At 41.3% G+C, this 20206-nt stretch overlaps 1 protein-coding gene across 1 annotated transcript in view; it reads left to right on the top strand.

Moving 5' to 3' along the window:
• Window positions 1-20206, top strand: part of LOC124134075 (metabotropic glutamate receptor 8-like) — a 118907-nt gene that overhangs the window by 30454 nt on the left and 68247 nt on the right. The gene's annotated exons all lie outside the window — the stretch shown is intronic.

Raw genomic sequence — 20206 nt, 5'->3', positions numbered from 1 at the left:
ATCTGGAATCTTGAATGTTTGACATTTAGGGTAAGAGCACTCGGTCCTACACTATGCGCCCTCTAGTGGCAACATTCAAATAGAGACATGACATTAACACATGGCTGATCCTGAATGGATAAAAAAACTATAAATATTCAACGCTAAGAACGCCGTGTTTATAATGAGTGAGTATAGTTTTACGCCGCTTTTAGCAATATCCCAGCAATATATGAATGCATTCCTCGCTAGTTTGCTCGACAAATCACCATTTCAAGAAAAAAGCCGTGAGCCCCTAAATCAACCATACCTCCGAAAATGTATTTTTTTATGGTAATAAGCTAGGCAAGCAGACCTTAGCTGGAGTTTTTACCCGAGTCGTTCACTATAGGATACAAAGTAGAAATTGACAATTTCCTCAGCAACATAAAGAGTGTTTTCGTTGGTGAAAGATCATTTGCCCTGTAGGAATTCAATAGCTCTGGACAATGGCGGAACCAGCAGTTCCAGACTTAGAGGTTCACGAGTGTTCTTAGGGAACAAAAGCAGGGTTGAGAGCAAATACTGATGATGTCGCCTACGTTTGGCTCACGAATTAATCTTCAAATCTCAATAGGATTGGTCCCTGGCGTTTCATCGGCCGTTACCGAATTAGTTTTTTGAAGAATATGGTATAAAATTCACCAGGAAATGGAACGCTGTTGAAGTTGTGTGTTTTTGAAATTGACTCCCAGTGTAATTGTGGAGGTCTCGCATTACTGTCAAATTGTCAGCAGTTCAAACCCGTACATGCTCCAGCCTGGGTACAATTGATCGGTGATCGGTAAAAAGGCCATCATCTTGGTTATTCAATATCAAAACATTAAAAAGACTAGCGCACAGTTTTCTTCGTGCTCGCGTAGGACACAATATATCTCATTGTATTTCCGCTTGTGAACATGTTCATATTCACACCCCACCCCATCTTAGCGCTAAGATAGCCCTCAGTCAATATCTCTGTAAGAGAAGTACGACCATCTTAGCGGTAAGATCGCCTCGTGGAACGGGGCCCTGATATGATATTATTTCATCCAACCCCGACAATGTAGATCGTTGATCATGATGTCAAAGATTTGTTTGTCTGGACAAGATAATATATATCAGGACTTTCGATGACGTCTACCAAAGTCCATAATATATCTAGTTAAAGGATGTCATTACACTTACAACTAAATGTGTGTTATTGACATGGAACAATTTGGGAACCTCATGTCTTCGCAAAGCGCCTTTTACCAGTGACATACATGTATAACCCAGGTATTACGCTGACCACCTTTCGGGATACTTGACATACACAAACACTATCTATAATCCTTGTACATGGACGCCATGGCCTGGTCAGGGGCTCTTGCCAATAAACCTTCAACGTAGACAGGGGTTTCAGCGGATCACCTTGGATCATACAGGGTCATCCCAGTCATTATTAATGTCATCTGGGCTTCATATTGTAAACCAGAGCTTGAGCTCTTGCTCCTGTAAGGGTAACTGCGTGAGAAGGATCGATCAGCTCCTATCAATATGTTCTTTGTCACGTGTTGGGCAGTGTGAGATGCGAGATACCTGACGCCAATCCAGAGATGCCTTACTTCAGTCTTCCAAATCGATTGCCACAGAATTACGTTTTTGCATTGCATGTAGTCTATATATTGTAAGGTAATATAGTTTTTGTATTGTCGCGTGTAGTCGCTGTGTCGCTGTTTTATTCCCAGTAGTCAAGCAAGTTGAGAATTAGATCGGAATAAAAGCTTTTTGTCCGGAAGAGACAGAAGAATTGACTTTATGGCATTTCATGCATTTGTCTACAGGCAGCGGGTTGTAATTTCAGATTAATTCTATATACCCTCTTCTAAAAGACAATACATTAATTGAAATGTACCGTAAGACGGTGCTAGATTGTTGTCATGGTGTGAAGGCTGTGTGCGGTGTTCTTTCGACTTGGCATTGACTTTTTCAGTTATTGACTATATATATAGTAAAAATTACACTTTTCGCAGAAGCAAACAATTACTGGCCTTTTCATATACATACTCTAGAGAATAACTTTCATTATTATGATGGGGACAATATTATAATAATATCTTCGACACTTCTATTTTCAAACTAGCCGATTACGTGATTTAAGATATAGAATTTATTTAATAAACGTTGCGAAATACATCGTTGCTTTGTATTGTTGTACTATGGTTTGGTTAGGAAGCACAACTAACAACGACTAAAAGATCCCATTGTCCTTTACTAAAGTGATCTTCCAAGTGAATAATTTCCGGGGTAAAGCCAAGCGTCGTTGATTCCTGAATTAAAGATTGAAACAAAACAAAGTGCCACTTCGGTGCCACATCGCTCTTTCACTTTCACTGAATCAAGATTGTCATGGTATTATGGAGGTGACTTACTACTGCATTGTCAAACCCATGTCTTGTTTTATTTCCTAAATTGACAACGCAATAAGTAATAGGTAAGGGGCGGACCATTTGATTTTTTTGGGGGGTTGTTTTTTGTTTGTTTGTTGTTTAACGCCGCACGGCCGCCTGTAAATAATCGAGTCCAGACCAGACAATCCAGTGATTGACATAAGCGTCGATCCACGCAATATGGAACGATGACATGTTTCAACAAAGTCAGCGAGCTTGACCTCCCGTTCCCGTTTAGTCGCCTCTTACGACAAGCATAGTCGCCTTTTACGGCAAGCATGGGTTGCTGAAGACCTATTCTACCCCGGATTTTCACGAGTGGATTTTGGGGGTAGTGGGGTTAGGGTTTGGGTTGGGTAGAATCTTCGTAAAAGAGAGCTGAGATGTTTGTTACGTCACATTTCAAATTCAATCTTTGGAAATATTGTTACACTTTCTCACTGTACACTAAGACATAATAACTGTGAAGATCCCGGGTTAGAGTAGATCTTCACCAACCCATGCCTGTCGTTAAAGGCGACTATTCTTGTCGTAAGAGGCGACTAACGGGATTAGGTGGTCAAACTCGGTAACTTGGTTGATGCATGCCATCGTATCCTAACTGCGTAGATCGATGCTCATGATCTCAATCAATCGATTGTCTGGTCCAGAGTCGATTATTTACAGACCGCCGTCATATAGCTGGAATATTGATGAGTACTGAGTTAAAAAACGACCAAACTGTAAAGATGTAGGTTATTTTAAAACAGAACAATAAAAAATCTGTATGAGAATAAAAGCATTTTTTTACATGATAAAATACCATTTGTTAGCAAAAGCTCAGTATGCAGTTTTCGTCAGTTTGACAGAAAACTCTCAACTTGACATGTTTGGACTAAGAAAAGCGGGAGGAATGTACTTGTCAACTACAAACACTGTGGATGATGGACACAAATACCATAACCGACGAACAAAAGAAACGTTACCAAACTAAAATTTTGACATGCCTCGACTTCGACACCATGCCAAACTTCGAATAGTGTCACAAAAAGGTTGAGGTTCAATCGCCCAAACACAACCAAGACAGTTTGCTGAGTAATGCAGGTGGTACAGTGCCCACATCAGTGGAACTTGAGTTTGTGATGAAACTTGTGCTGCACTTGCAGCATGTGAGCCTACACAGATATGGGCATACAGAAACGATGTACTGTTCATCCTCATCCTAACCGTGAGATCATGTCTTTGACATAACTTGTGTTGATGATGTTAATTCATGTCTCTTGACACTATAATTATCTTCCTTGACAATGGTCAAGAATGTTGGTTGGTAAAGTTTCTATCAAATGAACTATGTTTATTTTAATATATGTTTATCCTGTATATTTGTTTCAACTGTACAACTGTTTCATTCATATCACAGCGGGACAAATGGAGTCAATAGCCTTATACAAAGATACACAACAGTGACTTGCATGATATTGCCTCTTGATATGAAATATGAAATGATTATTCATTAAGAAATATCAGAGGCATATAGTCTCTCATGTATATAAGTCTCTATGTCAAAGATTATGGCTTTGCTCACGAATGGCTATGGCCATAATGCCATAGGATGACCATATAGAGTCGCGACTTTTTTTATTGAGGCTGAACCCTTTTTCAGGCAGAGGGAGGTTGAGTTTTTTATTTACCCAAATTATGAGCTATGTTTCCCCTCCCCTAGAATTAAAGAATTGAATAGCTCGCCCTAAATGATCTTCGTTTAATTATAGTTGATGTATGTCTCAACTTTCTCTAAACAAACTCGTTATGCTGATTATGGGACGGCCGGACATTCAATGACAATGTCACCATTCTGCTTTAAACACACTAGTATTTTCCTCAGATCAGTTGTAATCTTCGCACTTCAAATAGTGTCACCAATCGCTCAATTATATGATGCATCTTCACTCAGTCCCCAGCAGGACGCTAAAGAAATTACGTTTCTTTCATCCTGGCTGCTAAATATATATATCCTACAAACGAGACTGATGACCTTCACATCTATATATCCTCGCCATCGTCACGTCGTCATCTGTGTGTGTGACTATACGGTATAGACCACAGTCACCGGGGAACAAACGCATCTAAACAGTGGCTGCTGTATAAATTCCGAAACTTTAAAAGAACTGATCATCTGACTATATCCGCGATGACCTTCGACCACCAGAGGGTGACCTCTGACAACCGAAGAAGGGAAACCTTCACAGCGTTTATGCGCAATTGCTGACATTTTTAATCGACTTTTATGTACATTTATGTTTAATATCATGTTACCGGGTGCGGGCGATGATTACACTGTATCTGTCAGGAGGTGTGTTCGAGGGCATCGCTGGCCTTGTTGTCTTAGAGATGCGTCCCTTAGGTATGCCAGTCTCCTGTGGAGATGGGTTTGAATCCCAGACGCTGTAAACCTATAGAGACTGCATCACGTCGGGCTTCCTCCTACATTTATTTTACAAGCTTTGATGTGATAGTGGCCATGTATGAACTACTCTTCAAAGCGTTATACCAAACGCATTGTTAAAGTCAACTGTGTAATGATTGCTTTAATGTTGGCGAAACCAACATTCCCCTTCCCACTTTCTATTACCTCTCATGTCAATAACACACCAGTGATATCTATAAACTAAAGCAAACCCGAAGAAAGGATTTACCTCACTTCACTTGCCGTGTGGGGTTTAAGCTGTTTCAGACAACCGAGAACATTAACGACGCCAATAAGAAACTATTCTTTGCATGGCGTATTTCATTGTGATTTACTGAGAGTCAATGTAACATATAAAGTTGGTAACGTTTCTGAGACGAACAGAGTCCAACAAACACATGGGACGAATTCGCAGTCCGGTAGTGCGGTGATACATGGTCAGGTCTGATGACACGTGGCCTTTGTGTCAAGGATCAATTTATCCTTTACCATTGGCAGCACCCGCGTGCTATGAGGACAATGCAGGCCTACTGTTATCCATGCAACACTTATGTTGAAGGATGTATTTCTATGCTTGAGATAATTCAAATGATCTTTCTGAAGTTGGAAAAGGTTCTGGTAGAGTGTTAACCATCAACACCAAACGGCAGTACTACATCAAGTTTGCAAGACGGTGGGCGTGTCTCATTGACCGTTGGGGAAAAACGCCGTCATCACTCTAACAATATCGATAGATCAACGTTACCCCAGTTTGAAACGGACACGAAAAGTAATATATTTCACATCTCACCAGATATGTTAACCATTGATCACAAGCTAGTGAATGACAGGTCTTGTTCACTAAATGGCTTGGTTTCCCCCGTTTGTTGGTCGATGTAGCAGCCAGTATTAAGATTCAAGATCCTCATGGACCAAGGTCATGACTCGAAAACTGATCCAGTCAACTAAAACGAATTTCGATTGATGTACGCTTTAGTTTGATGGATTAGAAGATTGCCAGAAGTTATCAGAATCGATATGCTATGATAAGGGTTATTTTATTCAACAATATAAATCACAGTGGCCATCCTGTGCTATTACCGAAGCAAAGGTCATACACTGATTCTTCAAAAGTGTGTCCATCAAACGATTATTCTCATAGCTGAGGTCACTCTTGATCGATCAATATGATAATACGTTGCCACTTGGGGTGCAGTTTGAGATGTCTCGTCCAGACAAAAACAGAATATGTTCAAACATAGAGTCCCTATCTTTTCTTTCCACATGAAACACGCTTTTGTCACAGCTAATATGTCAACGTGAGAACGTATCACAAAAAACGAAATATACATTCATTTCGGATTGTGCAAGTCGTCGTTTTTATGCCAACTAAATCTAATGGATATTTTGTAAAGCAGTTGATCAATTACTCCTGAAGCGATTAATGGGCCCCGGCGTGTCAGGGGAGAGCCAAATGCAATCTGTAACACGTCAAGTCTCATGATTGGTCGCTTGAATTACATACTGACGTCGACTCCATTTTCCACGAGTTCAAACACAAGGTCTATAACGGGTTTCCATCTTTAAAATCAATGTTTTCTCTCTTCACGATACCGGACGAGAATTACTGTTTCTATACTTACTGATTTAACCCCTCCACCGTCACTTTTCATATCAATTCTCAAAAGAACTGTGGATCTCCCTGAGCGTGTCTGTGATCCTCCTTACCCGTCTAGATACATGAACGTTTAGGATATTCGCCTCAAGGCTGTTTTGTTCGTACATCGTGGTACAATTTTCCTACCAACACCGATGTTCTCAGTTCTTTGCCCATTACTCTCAATGTCGTGCAATAGAGTCACCTTTTGGAGAAGAGCGTGCTGCTTTTTTTCAACATTCCGTTCGTAAATCTATAGCCTTTGTTCAATTATGGTGCATCTGGCTCAAGCATTTCGTTAACAGGCATTATTCAATTGTTGTGCATCTCGCTCTTAACGTGAGGGTGTGCTCAACATCTGGTGGACTAACAACTATACGCGTTACAATCGAGATACATCTGGTTTAAAATATTTTGGTCATGCAACATCTCACCTGTAGGCAGAGAGCCATCTTTGGGCATCTCGCGCTAAGCCTTACGTTCGTACATACGCATCATCATGTATAAATCACCAATAGGGAGAGGTCATAACCGGTAGGTTTTGTTCGTATGTCCCCTTTCAATAGATTTTGGACTTAACGGTGGCAATACCTCAATATCATGTGCAAAGGCAATTCGGATATGGTCATTTGGGTTTAAAACTAGCGTTACGGAATGAATGTAGTTGTCAGACAGTTTTCATATCTGCCAGACCGGAAACCTCATATTATCAGCGTCAGATTGTATAAAATCAATTGCTTTCAGATGGTGTTTTTATGCTGCCTAAAAGGGCGATAGCGAACATTCATCAGGGAAAGACAGAGGTGTTTGTGTAAGAATGGATGACTAGGCAACGATCGACCAGGTCAAATGCTAAGATGTTCCCTCGGCTACCTTCCATTATATAACTGTAATGTAAAAAACCTCAATAAGCTTTGTAATGTTACGTGTGCTCAAGTTGACTCGTCCCATACTTTACATTACAATGCCAGCCTAGAACACACGAGCAGGGAATACATAATGTCAAGACAAGCTGTGAAGGACAGTGAGAGATAAATCCCTCTTTCACGTCAGTTTCCCAAAGGAGGGAGGGAGTGAGCAGTCACCGGACAGAATGCTCTTTATTAATGCCCTGTGACGTATTCTGGCGTACGTAGGCTGATGTTTCCGAGCACCATGGGTCATTTTAAACATACTGTGTGAAGGGTCTGCTTCAGTTGTGACTGACTGACTGACTGAGTATGGTTTTACGCCGCTTTTAGCAATATTCCAGCAATATCACGGCGGGGGACACCAGAAATGGGCTTCACACCTTGTACCCATGTCGGGAATCGAACCCGGGTCTTCGGCGTGACGAGCGAACGCTTTAACCACTAGGCTACCCGACCGCCCTCTTCAGTTGTGATCCGAACGATTCGTTTACGCCCGGTTGTTCAAGAGTGTCAAGTTTGTCCGGATAACAACGGGTATATTCCTTACTTAAATTGTGCTGCCATATTCGTCTTCGACGTATCCACACACTGCGAAAACTCAACTGGTTCCCGAGCGATTTAAAAAATAAACTTTCATCCATATTGTAATTTGGCCAACACTTAGCATGGACATTGCAGATGCCTTTTAAAGAAACAACATTTGAGCAGAGCCTGATATCCTTCTTCTTCATAAATAATATATCACGTAGTGTCTCTCACAAAAGGAAACACTGCTATTGCCATGATATCCTCATTAGCTGCCGATTCTTTGTTATGGTGGCTATACTGTAACATACAGAGCGATTGTTTCAAGCCACGCGTGGGTGTAGATACAGTGTTACTTTTAGCACGTTAATTATTCCCTCTGAGTAAAATGTGAATATATGTTTCAGTGCCAGAATGTAGGCCCCATCTTGATAAACTTAACGAACTTGATTTGGTTGTGTAAGGATACGAGGGGATTATCGCCTTACTCCTTCGGGAGTTGTTACATTTTTTATGCTGTAATAATAGGATAAATGTCAGAGGCATGTGAAAGTATGACGGCTTGTTTCTGAAGGCGGGCTAAGCTTATGGCAAAATCTGACAAGGCTTCATGTTTGGAGCGTTTAGTAACAGACTTTGAAGGGAGTTCGAAACGCTAGCGAACATGACTAACGCTATAATTGGAACAAAAACGAGCTATCAAAAAATATGCTGGTAATTGAAAATGACTACTTTGTTTTGTATTATCGATTTATCGTCGTTTGAGAAAAACTATCGCAGGAATTGTTAACTCCTTAAGAACAAAAATCCATATTTTAGCGCAGAGGACGTCAGTGATCTTAGAATATGCCACTAAGACTTCATAGTAGGGACGGTGACAATTACAAATATGGATTGCTGCAACCTTTTAAGTTTTCCAATCTGAGGTGTGAAAGTCATGAAGACACGCGTTGACATAGCACCAATAATTTTGTGAAATAATCCTCTTGACGATGACTCGAAATGAATGTGTCACATATTTGCATCCACCTGTCCCCGAAGCGTTGTCAGAACACATGATGGTAATCTGTCACAATATTAACAGCCATTTGACCAGTGTGCTCCTGTTGAAATAGGTTGGCATCCTCTTCACTGATAAAATGCATGACCATATGTCCAATTGCCATCTTTCGCCCTCTCCGTAAGCAGCTGACACGTCTGTGGTTAGGAAGCGAGGCGATGTGAAATACAGCTTAACGACGCGTTGAAAATAATTGCACGTATATAGCGACGTGAATGCATGTGCATGTGTATGTGTGTTCATGGACTGTTCCGGACTGGTGCCGGTTAAATAGTGCCTGCCCACTGCCCAAACAAGACTCAGTATATAGAGCCGACCAGTCCTTGATTTATCCCCATAATGTCGTGTGCCAGGCAGGGTAAAAACATGTTCCATCGTTTAACGTCTTTTGGTATGACGCGGCTGGGGATAGAACCACTGGCCGTCCGGTCTCAGGGCAGATACTCTATCCACTAGACCATGGAGGCGATGATTAAAGAATGCACGCATGAAATCCAAATCCAAAAGAAACTTACACAAATTCTCTTGAAGCTATTGTCAGGAATCGATCCCGGGCCTTCAGCGTAAGGAGCGAACGCTTTCTCCACAAGGCTACCCAGGAGACTCTTCTTCGAGAGGAAGTATACATGTAGGTGCACACCCATCTCGTAACTGATGGTACATTATAAATGAGGAGGCCAACCCCTATCTGCAAATGTTCAGTTGAGAATAGTTATGTCGAATCTGCGTCAGTGTCGAAGTGAAATCGATATTTCTGTAAAAAGATTTAATTAACCGACTTGAACATCTATAATTTCCTGTCTCAAACTGTAAATTTGCACTGATAAGCTGAATTAAACTTTGAAGAACTTTTACTTCGTCATTCTGAAAATAGTTCAAATCAGTGCCCTGATCTTTAGCAGTAGATATTCCAGATCGTATCGGCAACTGGCAGTGATTTGGAAAATTACCTCTTTATTGTGATTACTAAGACGGATTGCAGGTTTAAGAGAAAGCACAACTCAAGATGTTATATAGACTAGACTGTAGACTGGCGTCCACCTCATCTTGTGATCATCTCTGATTTATTCCCACATACAGTTCTGAATCGTTTGATGAACCTCGAGATGTAAGTCGTTACTGAAAATACCTTTTAACTCGGATGACGCTATATTAACTAAAAGTAGTACGAGTTGTATACGCTCCCAAGCAGCGAAGATGTTCGCCAGTGCCGACGCCAACTGCTGGTCAGTGGATAATCTGCTTGATATTTCCAGAGACGGATAGGGGAGTCAGGGTCCGTTTTGGTAGTACAGCCTCTCTGTGGAAATATCGGAGAAAGACGGGTTCCATGTACTCCATGATTGTCTCTTTGTGGAGATATCGGAGAAAGACGTGCCCCATGTAGTCCATGTCTGTCTCTCTGTTGGGATATCGGAGAAAGACGTGCCCCATGTAGTCCATGTCTGTCTCTCTGTTGGGATATCGGAGAAAGACGTGTCCCATGTAGTCCATGTCTGTCTCTCTGTTGGGATATCGGAGAAAGACGGGTCCCCTGTACTCCATGACTGTCTCTCTGTGGAGATATCGGAGAAAGACGGGTCCCCTGTACTTCATGACTGTCTCTCTGTGGAGATATCGGAGAAAGACGTGTCCCCTGTGCTCAATGACTGTCTCTTTGTGGAGATATCGGAGAAAGACGGGTCCCCTGTACTTCATGACTGTCTCTCTGTGGAGATATCGGAGAAAGACGTGTCCCCTGTGCTCCATGACTGTCTCTTTGTGGAGATATCGGAGAAAGACGGGTCCCCTGTGCTCCATGACTGTCTCTTTGTGGAGATATCGGAGAAAGACGTGTCCCCTGTGCTCCATGACTGTCTCTCTGTGGAGATATCGGAGAAAGACGGGTCCCCTGTGCTCCATGACTGTCTCTTTGTGGAGATATCGGAGAAAGACGGGTCCCCTATGCTCCATGACTGTCTCTTTGTGGAGATATCGGAGAAAGACGGGTCCCCTGTGCTCCATGTCTGTCTCTCTGTGGAGATATCGGAGAAAGACGGGTCCCCTGTACTCCATGACTGTCTCTCTGTTGAGATATCGGAGAAAGACGTGTCCCCTGTGCTCCCTGACTGTCTCTTTGTGGAGATATCGGAGAAAGACGGGTCCCCTATACTTCATGACTGTCTCTCTGTGGAGATATCGGAGAAAGACGTGTCCTATGTACTCCATTACTGTCTCTTTGTGGAGATATCGGAGAAAGACCGGTCCCCTGTACTCCATGTCTGTCTCTTTGTGGAGATATCGGAGAAAGACATGACCTGTGTACTCCATGACTGTCTCTCTGTGGAGATATCGGAGAAAGACGGGTCCCCTGTTCTCCATGACTGTCTCTTTGTGGAGATATTGGAGAAAGACATGCCCTATGTACTCCATGACTGTCTCTCTGCGGAGATATCGGAGAAAGACGTGTCCCCTGTACTCCATGACTATCTTTGTTGAGGTATCGGAGAAAGACATGACCAAAGTCCCCAATGCGTGTCTCTCTGTGGCAAATATCGGAGAAAGAACGTGTTCGGTTGTACTCCGTGCTTGTCTGTCCATGGCAAGGTCGTGGATGGATAGATGCCCAGGTAGTCTAGCGTGTCTCCCACTTGATAAAACCGACCCCTTGCAATACGTGTATCGCCAAGTGGAATCCGGTATAAAATAGTCCTCCGGTATATATGTTCATGTTGAGATTCTGTATCGGAATAGGTCCGGTGTATTCCATGGCGATTACGGTACAATGTGACTATTTGATCAAAACGTGTCTCCCAGTCGGGATTGTTGGGACATCGTAGAGCTGCAGTTTCTAATGTGTTGTCTTTTGCAGGCCGTCGTCGTGAAACAGGCTAATGGTTCAAGTGTTGTTCGTTACATTTGATATCTGGGTTCGATTCCAGGTACGAACTATGAAGCCTATCATTGTGTCCCTCATGTTTGAGCTTGAATAATGCTAAACGTGCCGTAAAGCTCAATTCAACACGATTCAACTCACTCCAAACGTTCACCCACGGATAATCTTGTAGGGTGAGTGAAATTCAACAGTATCACTCTTTCCCATTGGCTCGTCCGTCAAGTAATGGATAATTATTCTTAACTTCAGAAAGATATTTTTAGCTAAATGTATTTCTGAAGACACTGAACTAAATGTAAAAAAAGCGCTAATCATGCAGATATCCATATAGACCGGCTTGTCATAGAGAACATCATTTCTGATACGGAGTCAGTGAAAACAACACTTACTACAAAGCCTACATCAAATCCTGTGTAGCCTCAGTTCTAAATGACTAGGGAAGTGTAGTGCTTTCATCTAGACGGACCCATACCGTTCACCTTAGGTCCGAGAGTTAAAAGGAACTCATCTTTAGTGATCAACTTTCATGCTTTGAATATCACTCCTGGCTGCGGTCGTTTCTTTTACGAGTTACAATGTATCTGGCAGACCTAATTATCAATATTGAGAGAGTCGAGCTATAGCGGGCTGATCAGACCGTCTTCAGCTCTATTTCAGAGGAAGTTAGCGGCCCAGTGGTAGGATAGCATCAGTCGTGAGTTTGCACATGGTCGGCTAATGTGAACAAATGTAAACATTTAACTAGGCACAGAAAATGTGGAAGCATCTCGGTGAAGCAGGTAAACAGACAGAGCTGGTTATTTGGAGAAGAAACCCCCGTTTTTCAATATACCCCTCTGAGTTTTGAGATGAGAATATCATTATTGGGAGGTGTAAGCTCAGTTTTGTTAGAACAAATACCATTTAGTCTAACAAAATCCTACGACATAACTAACTATCGATGTTCTATGAAGTGCCTATTTTATTCCTACATTTATTGTATAATAAACCGCTTTTTGATACGAATGTTAGTTTATGTAGAGAATAAAACAGGGAAATGTGTGCATTTATATTACAAAGGATGGGGATGACGTTTGAAATTAAGGCGTTATTGTACGACAGTGTAGGGCGGTATATACCATACATATTCATGAAGGAGAGAAACCCTGATACATCGATATCTATATTATAACCGCATACGTTATATGTAATGTGTTATTTTGAACAATTGTCTTGCCTTTGCTTGTGTTTGTGGCGGGTGCCGCCAGTGGGGAAGGATACGTTCATCTTTTCGCGAACACCCGGTGTCATGATTATTTGATATTGATTCATAACTACATGCTTATGCTACAGTTGGAATGATATGATGGACTCTGCTTTTAGCAGCGATTTCTTATGATTATGGAATCTTTTTGGATGCTTTTGTTTTTATATGGAATTGCATGCGACTAGTTTTCGAGTTTTAGCTGCCGGTTGGGGAAAAAGGTGCCTGACAAACATGTTATGCGTTACAATCTTTCTCTGAACATTCCACTGCACAAAATAAAATTGCTGAAAAGCAAACGTTTTTAAGCGTATGCATTGGCTATGTCAAACTTTGATGGTACTAATTTGATTCGGCTATTTCCAATGGCATCACTTTTACAGATGTATTTGGTTTTCTTGTATCATCAATCTCCAGCTCGGAGCATCGTAATGTCATGACAAGTCAGGCAAACAACTCCACGAGCATGTCAGTGAATTAAATATTCCAAAGTTCTCATGTCATTTGTCACCGTTTTTGGTTACGTGAACGGAAAAGGTGCCAAGGAGTTGACAGTAAATCAACTATGGAATCACGCTGGGGCCGAAATGACCTTGTAATAGTGGCCCTTGTATTGTTATAAAAGTCGCCGAATATTGATCGGTCAATAATTTACGTAATGGAGCAACGCTTAAATAGGATAAAGTCATATTGATCTAACCGTGGAATAATTTAAAATATCTGACACATGTAAAATCAAGCAAAATCCGGAAGTTTTTAGAGGATTTATGTAACTGTGAACCATAAAACAGATAATAAGTCATGAAACAAAAACATCCTGGTACATAATCTTATGGGTTCTTTAAAAAACGGCTTTCCGTTTCCGCAGTGGTGCCGGACTGGCAAAATGGCCTAAGGAGCCAAAATTCGCTTAATGGAGTCCCTGTCAGAAGATGGTGAAATTGAGGATCGAATCTTACATTCGATTGATTATGATCCATGGATTATCGGCACCAAACCAGTGCCTGTGAGTCTCTGCGCGAAGCTAAGAGAGTAACGGGTCTCGTATATTAAGGTCATACGACATGATACGACATTATACGACAAAAGCAGCGTTAAACCCAACTCACTTACGCACTCCATCCCTATCGCTTGGACATTGACCGAAGGGCAATCTTAATTGCTTATGCCCGTGGACTTTAAATTTAAAAATGCCCCCACTGTGTTGCAAAACGAACTTATTTCTTAAAAGATTATTTTTTACCTTATACGCAGCGGAATCTCTGCACTTGTACAGAGTATACGTAATTCAAAATTAACTTAATATCGTTTTTAAGTCTTTGAAAGGCATTTAGAAGTGATACACATAGTATATACTTACTCCTTCATCAGTTGGATGATGATGAAATGAAGGACAAAGCATATACTCCGAAACGTTGTGTTCCTTATAATAAAGAAGTTGACATCCATAAATTCTCTTCCCTATCGCTTTTAGTTTTAAAAAATCCGTACGTGCACTTTTGTGTCAGTAGTAGTTTTTTTCTGGTTCATCACTTGATTGTCTGATTTGTCTCCAGCCCGCCGTCGCATGGCAACAAAGCAGGCAACAAACAAACATGTATTTTTGTATGCAAGTTGTGTGAGTGGCGGGTGCTTATCCTTTTCGCGGACAGTTTGTGTCATCTCTGATTTTCAGTGATCCAATCATATAATTTTCACCGCTATTTTGTCTTTTGCGCCTATCGATATAATCAAGTTAGTATCTGGCATTGACGTTTTTATATTTACATGATTCCAAATGAGTTGTCACCTCAATGTTTTATCAATAAACAAGAAGTGAAATCTTTGTAACATGACATATTTCACATCAATTCTATCTGACACAAAGTTGTTGTATAATAAAGAACCATAAACATGCACAGGGACAGTTAAACTACAGTTGTTTTAGAAACCTTGGCGTTCTTCATTCATTTTCATTCGCTATGGATATTTAATGTGCCTCTCCTATATACGACATACTTAAATAATTATTCATATTGTAACTTTACAGTGTACTATCAACAATATCATGGCGTATACACTAGCTACAATATTCTTGGACTACATCAATACAAAGGTTATTCACACGTCCCGTTTAAGTACTGGAAACGCATTTGTTCAGAATCTCATCTCGCTGTGACCTTCTGTTTTATTTGATCCTCGGGATTATATAGCTACAATACATGCAACTGTTGCAAGTGAAGGTATCTTTTCCGCGAAGCTGTGAACCCCTAAAGAGTGTACTGTATTCGTCAGTGTAACATTATATGTGGGTTTTTTTCATTTTAATGATCCCCTTCACCAAACGATAGCAGTTGTACTGTCGTCTGAAAATAACAAAGTGATTTTCATTTCGCCCTTAAACATTGGGAAACAGGAATTTACGAGTTAATCTCATGCAGCCATCGTCACTTGCTAACCACAAGTCGACTCGTTTCGTCGAAAGGGAAACGTAGATTTCGGAATCATGGTGGGATGACAACTGTTTCCGTTACCTGTCAAATAGGTTTTGGAAAAAATGAGTTCGGTAAACTTTGTTTTTCTGTTACGACCGACCTCATGTTGTAGTGGTATCTACGAGCTGTTTGGACGAATATAGATTTTGTCTCACCAAAAACTAACATGTTTTATTCGAGTACAAACATTTGAGACAGGCATACAGTATGTACAATCACCACAAGCATCAACCCCGGTAACGTTTCTTCACGACTACTGCATTGTGCACACATATTTTTCATAAAACAGAATAGCCTTATCGCGAATCATTCTGTCTCATAACACCACTTCAGTTACAGGATATCATTTATTCGCTCCTGACCAATGTAGTTGTTTTTCAACCGTAGATGCATTAAATCTGAGACAGAAATGTGACTGTGCAACCGCGAATATTCCATTTTGCCCGTCAACATTTTAAGTGATAGGATTGTGATTTTACTTAAGCGGGGGCATGAAGTAATTACGTTTACATCATATTTCACAAGTAGTCAATGCAGTTCGTCACAATTTTCAATTTTCAGTCCCTGTTTCCAAATCAATATGTAAGATGTATGATTTAAGGTTTCTGCAGTGGAATAATTTCGATTTCGCCACAAGTAAAGTGTTTTTTCAAACAGCTGCTTGCGCCGGATGAAATAGCTTGGATCTATGGCAGAACGAGAGATGGCTTCACTCAGTTATTATTACACGTACATGTAGTTCTGAGAATGTATCGCTATGTTTTACTCACATGCTGTTTTGTCATTAGGTGTAAATTTGAGAGCAGTGTGCTATCAGCTATTAGAGAGAGAGAGAGAGAGAGAGAGACAGAGAGAGAGAGAGAGAGAGAGAGAGAGAGAGAGAGAGAGAGAGAGAGTTGGGTTTAACGCCGCCTTTAACAGTATTCCAGTCATATCGCGGCGTGTCAGCTTAATGTGGGAGGAAAGCCCGAAGTGATGCATGTCTCAGACATTTACCACTTCGGTGAAACCCACGAGCACGGGTATGGTGCTGACAAACCTAGAACATAATTGGGGCGAACCGGGATTCGAACCCACAATAAAAGGTTTCTGGCGTGCCCAAGGGACGCAACTCTGCACAGCGAACCGCGGCGCCTAAAACGACTGGGCCATCCGTGCCCCCGAGAGAGAGAGAGAGAGAGAGAGAGAGAGAGAGAGAGAGAGAGAGAGAGAGAGAGAGAGAGAGAGAGAGAGAGAGAGAGGATCTCAGAAAGAACTGTCTTCACTTAACTATTTGAGCATGGGGGGAAGCGTTAATCTATCTTAAGATAGAACTCAGGTATTGGACACGGAAAAGAGGGTGTGTGGCGCAATCCCAAGGTCTACTGTCTTCAGTCCGCTATTGGACAAGGAAGAGGGAAGGGAGTGATGGTCTCTCCCAAGGGGAAATGTCTTCACTCGGCTTCTGCACAAGAAGAGAGAGCGGGGGTCTATCTCACGGGGAACTTTCCTCACTCAGGCATTGGAACAGGAACACAGAGAAAGAGCGTGTGCATCCACCTCAGCATCCTGCATTCTCGATATGAAACTTAAATATAAAGTTTACAGCAAGATTGGAACTTCAACTTGTTTGGGACTGTGTTTAACTGACGAGAGCTGGACCAAAACGACATTAATTACATCAATACAAACAGTTACAATGTATTTAGACTGTTTTCCTGATGTATAAAAGATGAGACTCCGCATGTATCGTCCTATTCAGGAGTTGGTGTTGATTAAATACACATCAGTCTTACATATCCATAAATAAACACGTAGTTGGATACCTCGTAATTGGTCAAGTAATCACCTTTATGTCCGCGAGACTGATGTCACTCGGCATGGACTCTCCAAACAGTGATGTTGATAAACCATTCCGAATCAGAAACTAGTTTCAAACGAGATCGCAAAAAATACAATGCTATCAAATGCTCATAAATATTCATTACATGGGCTTGATTGTCTGAACAGAGCAACAACATATTGGTCTGGTCCCTGGGCCATATTGGGTTAATTCTGGCTGTTCGTCAAATTGCAGCACAAGAACGCACATGACATCACATGGTTTTATGTATGGATATTGGTTTTTGAACATTGCGTGTGCTAGTGTGGAAAGTGCGCTTCAGGTGGACACTTGGTTGTAGGCGTTGTTTGTCATCATTCAGCGTTAAATGCATGTTGATTATCCGGTAATCCGATAAAGAAAGTTTTTATTGCAGTTGGGTGAACAGGTTACCAAGTATTCTAAGATGTATCAACTCGCTGAATCGCTGTGTGGTGTTGCCTTCGACCGGACTCCTGACAGAGTACCATCTAATAATAATAATAATAATAATAATAATAATAATAATATGCAGAGAGCGTCATGGAACATGATAAATACAAAATTCTTTGGAATAGGCCCATTTACAGCCTCAGACGTAGCACGGCCAACAAACCTGATCTTGTCCTTTTTGATAAATCCAATGAAATCATGATTTTGTTGATGGTTCTGTACTGCTGGACGGTACAGAAATGAGTGTCAACCAAGCGAAGTGCCATATCAAATCGGCCCGAGTTTATGTGCAGTGTGTTGAGAAGATCAACAATCCTGCAGAGTCCTTCGCTTCGAAGTCGTCTGGCCTGAAAAGTGAAACAGAAGGCTTTCTGTTTGCTGCTCAGAACCAGTCACTTCCAACTCGAAACCGTCAATGTGTGATTTTGCATCAAAATGTGAATATGAAATGTAGATTATGTAATGAATTTAATGAGACTGTCCAACACATGGGCGTGGATGCCCAGCTTTGGCACAGACACAGTATCTTAAGCGACATGATGGGGTGGCTCGATCATTTTATTACCGTCTTCGCCATGCTTGTGGTTTTGCCACAGAGGTCCATCCATGGTACGACCCGGAATATGTAGGGGGCGTCATGGAAAAGGATAAATACAAAATTCCTTGGAATAGGCCCGTATACAGCCTCAGACATATCCACAATCAAATCATTTATATCATTGAATTTTCTGTCCCTTTTGACAGTAATGTGATTGACAAGCTTGAGGAAAAACATGGCAAATATGCAGACCTCACTTTCGAAATGTCACGCTTGCATCCCAGGTACCAAGTTGTCCGACTCCCCATTGTTCTCGGTGCCTTAGGTCTGGTACCTCCCAATCTGTTGACTGACATTGGGAGAGTACCCGGGTTTGCAACCGGGAATACAGCCCTTCTGACAATCTGGGTAATGCAGAAGGGTGAAGTGTTGGGAAGTTTTCACATTCTCCGAAAAGTTCTGAGTGGGTTTAACTAGGCAGCGCTTCCTTGGAGAAGTCCCATTCGCTGTCTGGGCTGCGTCTAGAGGGGGCAAGGGCCCTGAGCTGATGATGAGCCTAACCAGCCCGACTGTGCCAGGATCACCCTAACCCTCTTTGCTGCATTTTTTATTTTAATCTGTAAATAATAATAATAAATCGTTATGTTACTAGATCACGTCAACGAAGGAGGGAGGTGGATAATGGTTAAAGTTCCAGCTCATCACATCATCACACTATTGCTAAGACCATTGCTTTTGTTCCTAAAATAATGTTAAATGCGACGTTTGATGACCTGGTCGTTCCACCTTTTGGTTTCGTTTTTCTGAGACTGACATAGTGTCTCCTTCACTTTCACCATTTTGGGGCTTTACTGAATCTCAGCAAGTCCATTACGTTTTTACGACACATTTCGTCAATGCAAACTTGAGAGATCCTCGCTTGAGCCTTACCCCGTGTTCACTTAGGTCTGCATTATCAATCAACTAATTCCAAGATTTTAGATTTAGTCATGAAGAAAATATCCTCTTTCTGCCTCCACTTAGAACAACGTGATTGAAGAGGAAAGGTGTTCTGGTTTCAGAATGAGACGCGTGTAAGATTGCTGTTTAATGTTCTCGAAGAACCATCCTCCTAGTCCGCCATGGTCCAAATCCATTCTCCCACACAAAGAATACACCTTTTTGCCATTAGATTACATTTGCATGTGCAAAGATCAAATGGCCCTGTGACATGGTGAAAATGTAATACCATTATATCACTTTTCGACAAATTGTTTCAAGAAATACAGTCCATTTGTTCAACACAAATTGCAATATAACTAGAAAAATGAAATACTGTAAAATGTCATTTATCGAGATTGTCTCTATGGATAAATTCGTTTCAATTAATCGTCAGTCAAGACGGGTTATATAGTGCTTAAAAGAATCAGTGTTAAGATATTAAATATATTTTATTGAAACGTTTTGTTTCGATGGTCATATTTCTTGTATATACTCCCTCTGTCAGTATCAGAGAGTGGCAGAGCAAAATGAAAAGTGGATAGAAATGTAAATGGAAAGAGGTAAAAAACAAGAGGGAGACACACAAACTGGAGGGATGGAAAAATGAGCAGTTGGGTTGTGCTTGAAAGAAATATTTTCAGAAATTATTTATAGAGATGAAGAGATAAAGAGAGTCGAGATCATATATAACAGTTCATTTCAGTAATACAGGGGGGCACGGGTGGCCCAGTCGTCTAAGGCGCCGCCATTCGCTGTGCAGAGTTGCGTCCCTTGGGCACGCCAGAAACCTATGAT

This window comes from Haliotis rufescens, unplaced genomic scaffold (genome assembly GCF_023055435.1).
Source record: "Haliotis rufescens isolate VD_foot unplaced genomic scaffold, xgHalRufe1.0.p SCAF_16, whole genome shotgun sequence".
Lineage (NCBI taxonomy): Eukaryota > Metazoa > Mollusca > Gastropoda > Lepetellida > Haliotidae > Haliotis > Haliotis rufescens.
This window is presented reverse-complemented; position numbering and strand designations above follow the sequence as displayed.